The sequence below is a fragment of the Conger conger genome, chromosome 10 (genome assembly GCF_963514075.1).
Source record: "Conger conger chromosome 10, fConCon1.1, whole genome shotgun sequence".
Classification (NCBI taxonomy): Eukaryota; Metazoa; Chordata; class Actinopteri; order Anguilliformes; family Congridae; genus Conger; species Conger conger.
Genome location: NC_083769.1, coordinates 22,639,959 through 22,648,852, shown reverse-complemented (window position 1 = coordinate 22,648,852; position 8,894 = coordinate 22,639,959).

Genomic DNA, 8,894 nt, shown 5'->3' with positions numbered 1-8,894 from the left:
TACTTTGTCTCAATGATAAATCATAGTATAATGTTTCATATGGGGTTTGATGTTTAATGTTTATTACCCTGATACAAATATAATTATGGCAAATCCTGATAAAGCATGGTAATCATGGTAAATATCCTGCATTGGAAAATAAAAATTCTAAGTATTGGGATTGGGGTAGAGAATCATACACATTCAGTGTGGGATTATGAAAATCAGAAATATGATTTCTGCACAAATAATTGTAACCATGGTAAATTGAATTTTTAGGGACAGAATCTAAATAAATATGCAATATCAGGGTAATTATGGTTTGTAAATAGAATCATGGTACATTATCCATCCATCCATCCATTATCTTAACCCACTTATCCTGAACACGGTCGCAGGGGGGCTGGAGCCTATCCCAGCATACATTGGGCGAAAGGCAGGAATACAACCTGGACAGGTCACCAGTCCATCGCAGGGCACACACACACACCATTCACTCACATACTCATACCTATGGGCAATTTAGACTCTCCAATCAGCCTAACCTGCATGTCTTTGGACTGTGGGAGGAAACCAGAGTGCCCGGAGTAAACCCACGCAAACACGGGGAGAACATGCAAACTCCACACAGAGAGGCCCCGGCCGACGGGGATACGAACCCAGGACCTTCTTGCTGTGAGGCGGCAGTGCTGCACCATCCGTGCCGCCTGGTTGCATTATGTGTTAATGAAAATAACATCACTGTTATTCATAATCACTTCATGGTTCATTATAACATCAAACCTACTCTTGTTGTTGCCATGTTCCTTATGGCATGTTGTGTTGGCTACATTTGGGCATTTAGCTGATGTTCTTAGGTGAGGCGGTGAGATACTCAGTTTGCCCAAACTTTACCCTATTGTTATGTTACTTTGGGGCTCAGCACGCCACTCAGGGAAACTGAGAGAGAACATGAAAGCATTTATTTACTTTTGTTACAAACAACTTTTCTTTGTACAAAAAACACACTCAGCCACACAGTGCATCTGTATGTCACCTTCCTCATTAATGACAATCACCTGCCTCAATGATACCGATCTGTAAAACATGAGACGGACGTGTTGTCAGAAGTGTCCAAGCCGCATAGAAACTCGGCTTCATTAACGGGTCTTTGCTCAACACGATATCCAGATCAGCTCGATGTCACATACAATGGATTATGTAATCTGAAGATTACAGATTAATGGTAGACTATCCTCAAACCAGTAAAGACCTTCATGCCATCCAAGGAGCATAGGGTGATTTATTGAGCACACTTTTGGATTATGGCAAAGGTTAAGGCTCAAGATCTGCAAATCCTCACTACTGAGTATACTGTGCCTGAATGCAAAAAATCTCTCCCAGAATGCCAATACCTCCCCGTGTCACAAAAACCTTAATTTTAAAGGAATACATCAACATTTGGGGAAATATACATTTTTTCTGATTTACACAGACTTAGACGAGATGTTTGATTTCATTTTCATTTTCGTGCATTCACTGGCTCGGTTTCCATGTTAGGATAACATGTTAGTTTAGCATAAAGACTTGAAGCCTATAGGAGTCAGTAGCCTACCTCCTTCAAAGTGAAGAAATACACCTTACAGCAACTCCAAAGCTGTCTTATTTACACAAGCAATCATGGGTGTTTCAAATACACAATGTGCGGGGAAATAAATTGTAAGAACGAGAGACATTGTTTTTGGAGAAGTTGGACGGTTGGAACTATAACCGCTGAACATACACGTATCCTCTTCTGTCTTCCACGGGTTGAGCGCAGTGATCCGTGCACCTTCTGAAAGTAGAGCTAGATACATGTGTGTTCAGGAAGGATACTGGTGATGCTCTGCCAGGTCTGTACTTCAACCATCTTCAGTTCCTATTTTTTGAAGGAGCTTATCTTAAACAAGTGAAATGCATGTTCAATGGATTTTAGGTCAGTTTATTGACTTGGTCAGTCTCAAGAACATTCCACTTTTTCTTCCTGAAAAACTCTTCTTCTTGGTTGTTTTGGCACTATGTTTGTGTTCATTGTCCAAGTAGAAGGTAAACGGCCATCCAATTAATTGGTATCACTTTACAGTAAGGTTACATGAATTTGCATTAACTAATGTGGTTGTTAACATTAATTACATTAACAAAGTTATACAGATTAACTTCTCAGTAGTTGGTTAGTTATCAAATACATTAGTATTTCCACCTTCCACCATGTTTCACAGATGAGGTGGAATGTTTTGGACCATGAACAGTTCTTTTCTTTCTCCATGCTTTCCACTTTTCCACTATCACTTTGTTACAGGTTCATGCTTATCTCATCTGTTCATAAGACGTTTTTTTAGCAAATCTGCCTATTCTGTTCTTGAGGCTTATCAATGGTTTGTATCTTGAAGAGAACCCTCTGAGGTCGTACTGGTGTAGTCTTCTCTTTATGGTTGTCTTGAAAACATCTATGCGTACATTATGAATAGTGTTCTTAATCTGTTTTACAGTTGAAAATGGGTTTTTTTTACAATAGAAGATTTTATTCTGTCATTCACTACAGTGGTCCTCCATGGTCTACCAGCTTGTTTGCTATTGCTGAGGTCAGAGATGTCCCAATGTACAGCACTGTTGTAAAGAGTTGTTATTTGATACACCCAGAAAAGGGACCCCTTTCAGCTAACAAAAAGCGCACTAACTGAATGACAATTCTTATGGGTAACTGCAGAATAGATAAGAATATCAGTTTCATGCAGGTGAGATATCCCAAGAGGTGACCTGACAACAACTGGCCTGAGCAGTCACATGATTCTTGGGTCTTCAGCCTTATTATTCTTCATAAACAATGGGATATTACTTGAAATATAAAAATATAAAAAAGTGAAAAAAAAAGAAAATTAATAGCATTTGGTGTGATGCAGTTTTTGTGTAGAATTAAGCATCTCTGTATTAATATTTCCCAACCAGTTGCCCGAACTGTCTCTGTTAGAGTACGCCGCTCGCATGGGTGAAATATTACATTTTAGCCACACAGTGGCGCCAAAGAGCTACACAGGAAATTTGTTTTGGAAGCACTAATTCAGGGGTTGTCAATGATTGAAAAGGGCCAATGTGGGTGCAGGTTTTAGTTTTATCCCACACCCACTTATTTTAAGGTCTTGATTGGAGACCATTATCGATGGCTCAGGTGTCCTAGTGTTGGCTTAAAACTGCAGCTACATCGTGCCTTCTTTTGGATAAGATTGGGCACCCCTGCACTCATCGGACACCCAACTCCAATTCAGAATTCAGAAATCACATCGGACGTGCAAAGAAAAACCTTGTCATAGCAACAGGTAACAGTATTTTACAGTATTTTAAGGCAATATAAAACACTCTGCACTTGGGACAATGCTTGTATGTACTTTCCTGTATGTACTTTTCTAAGTATAGAAGTTCAAACTCAAACTTTATTTATTTGTACAGCATACACAGGGCAACTCAAAGTGCTTCACAGTGGACAAAACAGTAAAAGCATAATGCAACATACAAAAAACAGCAATACTGTATGAATATACATATGTATATATTATATATAGCTACACACAGGGAGCACTTCATTAGGTATTTATTAGACTTATTTTTTAGACTTATTAAGTCTTCTGCTGCTGTAGCCTATCCACTTAAAAGTTTGACTCATGTGTTCAGAGATGCTCTTCTGCATACCATTGAGGTAATGTGTGGTTATTTGTGTTACTGTCACCTTCCTGTCAGCTTTGACCAGTCTGGCCCTTCTCCTCTGACCTCTGTCACTAACAACACATTTCTGCTGCCCACTGGATGTTTTTTTTTTTTTTTTTTGCGCCATTCTGTGCACACTCTAGAGACTGTTGTGTATGAAAATTCCAAGAGATCAGCAGTTTCTGAGATACTCAAACTACACTGTTTACCTAATAAAGTGATCACTGAGTGTATCCTCCTTTTCTTCTGCTACTATATTTCCAAGATGATTCCTCCAGCTGTGAACCCAATCATCAGGATGGTTAGGGAATCCAGGTCTTGGACTGGCATGTAGCATCTCCATTAAGAGCAGTTGATGGTGAAATGAAAACAATATTGGTGGACACTGAGTGTGGAGCAGCTGTAGTACACTGAGAAAAGGGTTGTGTCACTGCTACTATTGACTATATAAATTCCATATAAGTTGTGTATAACTGGTATACTCAATTGTAGGCAAGTGTGCAGATTTGCACAGGGCTGAGGATTGGCTCCTGGAGCGGTCTCTGTACGAAGGGGCTGGTTCCTGAGAGCCCTCGATGATGTGTAGGGGTGGCCTGTAGCGTAGTGGTTAAGGTACATGTTAGATCCCCGGTGTAGCCACAATAAGATCCACACAGCTGTTGGGCCTTTGAGCAAGGCCCTTAACCCTGCATTGCTCCAGGGGATGATTGCTGCTTATTCTAATCAACTGTATGTCGCTCTGGATAAGAGCATCAGCTAAATGCCATTAATGTCATGTAATTTAACACTTCCCCTTCTAGAAATGCAGCGCTCCCCCTGACAGGCATCAGCTGGGCATCCAGGACCAGATCTGACAGGACCACAGTCCCCATCACAAGGCTGGAGGTCCTGAGTCTCCCTCACTGGAGAAGACACAGACTGCAGTCCCTGGATAAAGAAATGCAGTGCGGGTTTAGCCGGTGAAAGTCAGGTTCAGTAACTTGCATCATACCCAACAGGTATTTACAATTAAAGTTCTGTCTCCCTTGACATACTATATACAAATTTATTTGACATGTGTAGAATTACAAAATCACTCACAAAGGCTTTATTTGCTTTTTTCTGTAGAAAAATGCTCTTCTACCTTGCCTTTGGATAATTTAACATTTGCACGGATCTTTTAAGTTTGCATTAAATACATTTGATGGTGAATGCAAGTTGCCGCCCTTTGAGTTGCGTATCAATGGTAGTGAGTGGGTATGGCAGAGAGAAGATGAGTTTCCTGAAACCATGCCCCCTACTGGTAGCACTTGGTAGTTACACTGATGGAACAACTCCATCAGGCTTCAACAAAGAGGATACAAATATTGAAATCCTGCAAATGTTTTAATTGTGAATGTAAAAAAGAGCTTGCATGTTCTGATCATCAATACCAAATATTACTAAAAGTGCAAATATTGTAATTTCAGCTAAGTATGATTTAAATAATAATTTGTGCTGCTATTTGAAGTGTTGCGTGTGTCAAATGTATGTATTGAGGTGTTAAATCTACTAAAATAAATCACCTTGAATTACACACTTCCCACAGCAAGGTATTGCCATGTGAGCCGCTTCCAAAAACTATGGAGAACAATAAAGGACAACTGTAATTTACTCCACCAAACCAGATGTCTAATCTTTGTGTATAAAATTGGGAGACTAAGGTCAACACTAGAAATGCCTGACTGCAGGAGTGTCCAATCTTATCTGAAAACAGCCGGTGTGGGTGCAGGTTTTTGTTTTAGCCCAGCAATAAGACAAATGATTCTACTAATCAAGGTCTGACTGAAAACCATGATGAATTCATTTATTGAATTTAGATGTCTTATTAGTGGGCTAAAACCAAAAGGTGAACCACATTAGCCCTTTTCGGATAGGACTGGTCTCTCTTGCCTTTCTGCAACCCACTGTGAGTTAAATATTATGGAATTCCCTGAGAAACCACCAGGTGTTGCCAGAGTTGTATTTCTATTAAAGATTAGCGACAACTCATTTTAAAAAAATGAGGCTGTTTTTGTATGCAATGAAGGGGTACGCTTATCCAGAAGAAAGTACAGTGTCGTGAAAAAGTATTTGCCCCCTTATTCATTGCTATTTTTGCATATTCATTACACTGAATGGTTACACATCTTTTGACAAAATTTAATATTAGACAAGGAAACACAATAAATACAAAACATGTTTTTTTAATTAGCATTTCATTTATTTCATGAGAAAAGTTATCAAACTCCCATATTACCCCTGTGAACATATTATTAAACCCATATTGTCCCCTTAAATTTCATAACTGGTTTCACCGCCTTTTGCAGAAATAATTGCAACCAAACACTTCCTATAATTTCGTATCATTCTTTCACATTGCTGTGGAGGAATTTTAGCCCTCTCAAAACACATTTTTAAAAAGATTTCATTCAAAGTTCAAAAAAGTTATTAAAGTAAAATGATATTTCCCTTGGGAAAGGGTTACAAGGCCATTTCTAAGGCTCTGGGACTCCCACAAACCACAAGCAGACCAATTATTTAACACTTGGAACAGTGGCAAATCTTTCCAGGAGTGGCTGGCCCACCAAAATCTCACCAAGGGCACAGCAACAACTCATCCAGGAAGTCACAAAAGATCCCAGAAGAAGGTCCAAAGAACTTCAGGCCTCTCTCTCTTATCCAGAGATGACCAAACCAACAATTAGTCCTGTAAACAAACAGAATACCACTCCTCTGCATATCACTGTTGTAATGTGCGGTTACCCATAACAGTAACTGTAATGCTCCACATGGGTCCCATGTCTGATGTAAGTCAAAAACTGCATTTCACACTGAGAATATCGTACTAACAGTCAAACATGGTGTGTTAGTGTGATGGTGTGGGGATGACTTGCTGACTCCTCCATACGGAAGCTGCCGGATGAAGCACAAATCAGGCTTTTTTATTCTTTATTCTTACTTGGATCCCCATTAGCTTTTTTCCACTGTTGCGCAGTTGTCACCTTATGTACCCCTAGACTACCAGGGTCATAACATTGAGGTAAATACAGAAAAAGACAGGCAAACTGGTCCAGACAAAGGCAGTCAGCAGTGTGCATTCACCCAACCCACCACCGGAGCACTTGTCAAGTGATGAGGCCTACCCCTTTCTGGTCCCCTACCCCATGCTATAATTTTGGGGTCATGTTGGTTATGACTCCCTAAAAAAGGGGGCTTGGTAGTGGCACAGATGCTGTAGGCTAACCAGATGGTAAGTCCAGCATTCTAACCCCTGAAAGTTTTGTTTCGCGGTTGTTTAAGGTGAAACATTCTAATTTACCACACCTTATGAATATTCATGAACAAGCATGACAAAGAAGCAGTCACAGTGGATGTTCCACATTTAGGCTCGCCCCCCCTATGAATATTCATAAACTATAATACAGCACAGGGTCTCTTGTTTGCTAGTAAGGAATCAGATATCACAGACGCAACACAGGAGCTGACCATCTGGCCACTAGATAATCGATCGGAACCTTGGTACTGGATGACAAACTGTCCCTCTCTGTGGACTTCAAATCAGTATGTTGGGTGAGCAGATTCCTGATCAACATCTGGAGAGTCCACCCCTCCCTCACCACCTATTCCACCTAGCTCTTGGTTGGAGCACTGTCTCCTATCTTCAGCAGAGACTCCCTGCCTCTGCTATCTCTTGATGCCACTCATCCAGAACATTGCTGGTCACCTGCTCATGCATACTACAGCTGATCACCTGCTCATGCATACTACAGCTGATCACCTGCTCATGCATACTACAGCTGATCACCTGCTCATGCATAATACTGCTGATCACCTGCTCATGCATACTACAGCTGATCACCTGCTCATGCATAATACTGCTGATCACCTGTTTATGCACACTACTGCTGATCATCTGCTCATAACAGTAACTGTAATGCTAAATGTATACACTCAGTGATCACTTTATTATGCAGACCTGTACACCAGCGTGTTAATGCAAATATTTAAATATTTAAGCAGCCAATCATGTGGCAGCAACTTGCATAAAAGCATGCAGACGTGATCAAGAGGTGCAACTGTTATTCAGACCAAATGTCAGAATGGGGAATAATGCAACCTAAGTGACTTTTATTGTGAAATGATTGTTGGTGCCAGACAGGGTGATTTGAGTATCTCTGCTGACCTCCTGGGATTTTGACACACGGCACTCTCTAGAGTTTGCAAAGAATGGTGTGAAAAACAATAAACATCCAGTGAGCAGCAGGTCTGCGGGCAGAAATGTGTTATTAATGAGAGAGGTCAGAGGAGAAGGGTAACCACACAAATAACCACACATTACAACAGTGGTATGCAGAAGAGTGGTATTCTGTTTGTTTAACGGTAAATGGTAAATGGCAGGCATTTATATAGTGCCTTTATCCAAAGCGCTGTACAATTGATGCTTCTCCATTCACCCATTCATACACACACTCACACACCGATGGCGATTGGCTGCCATGCAAGGCCCCGACCAGCTCGTCAGGAGCATTTGGGGGTTAGGTGTCTTGCTCAGGGACACTTCGACACAGCCCGGGCGGGGGATCGAACCCGCAACCCTCCGACTGCCAGACGACTGCTCTTACTGCCTGAGCCATGTCGCCCCAATTGCCAAGAAATCACCCACTCATCCACTCATTTAACTATTCAATTAATTATCTGAACTGCCCACGGACTCCATGAATCACTCTGCCATTAGTCACTCTCACACCTTCAATCACTCCCTCAGCCATTCACTCAGCACTGTACCACTTGTCAGCTGGATTCTTCAGCTGGCTGAATAATTTATGTGTGTGTCTAAGGGTTTGTCCCTCACTCTCCTCTCCCTCATGTTTCTCCTTGTAGAGTCTGCTTCTCCAACAGATCGAATCTAAGAATGGGAGGGTTTAATTTAAGTTGTAGCTAATCAAACTGGTTATTTGGGCATTGTTGCATTAAACTGTAAAAGACATGTAGTGTGCATTCATTATCTGTTCTGAAAGTCATTAAATGTGGTTGTGGCATCAGTATGTTATTCAAATTTCTGTGATAATGTGGGGGGCTGAAGACATTAATCAAGAACACTCTTTCTAACCCTGTCATATAAGTTTACATATGCAGGTGCATATATCTTACCTAATGGCTGAACTTCTGGTTTCTAGGTAAATGCATTGCTTAAGTCA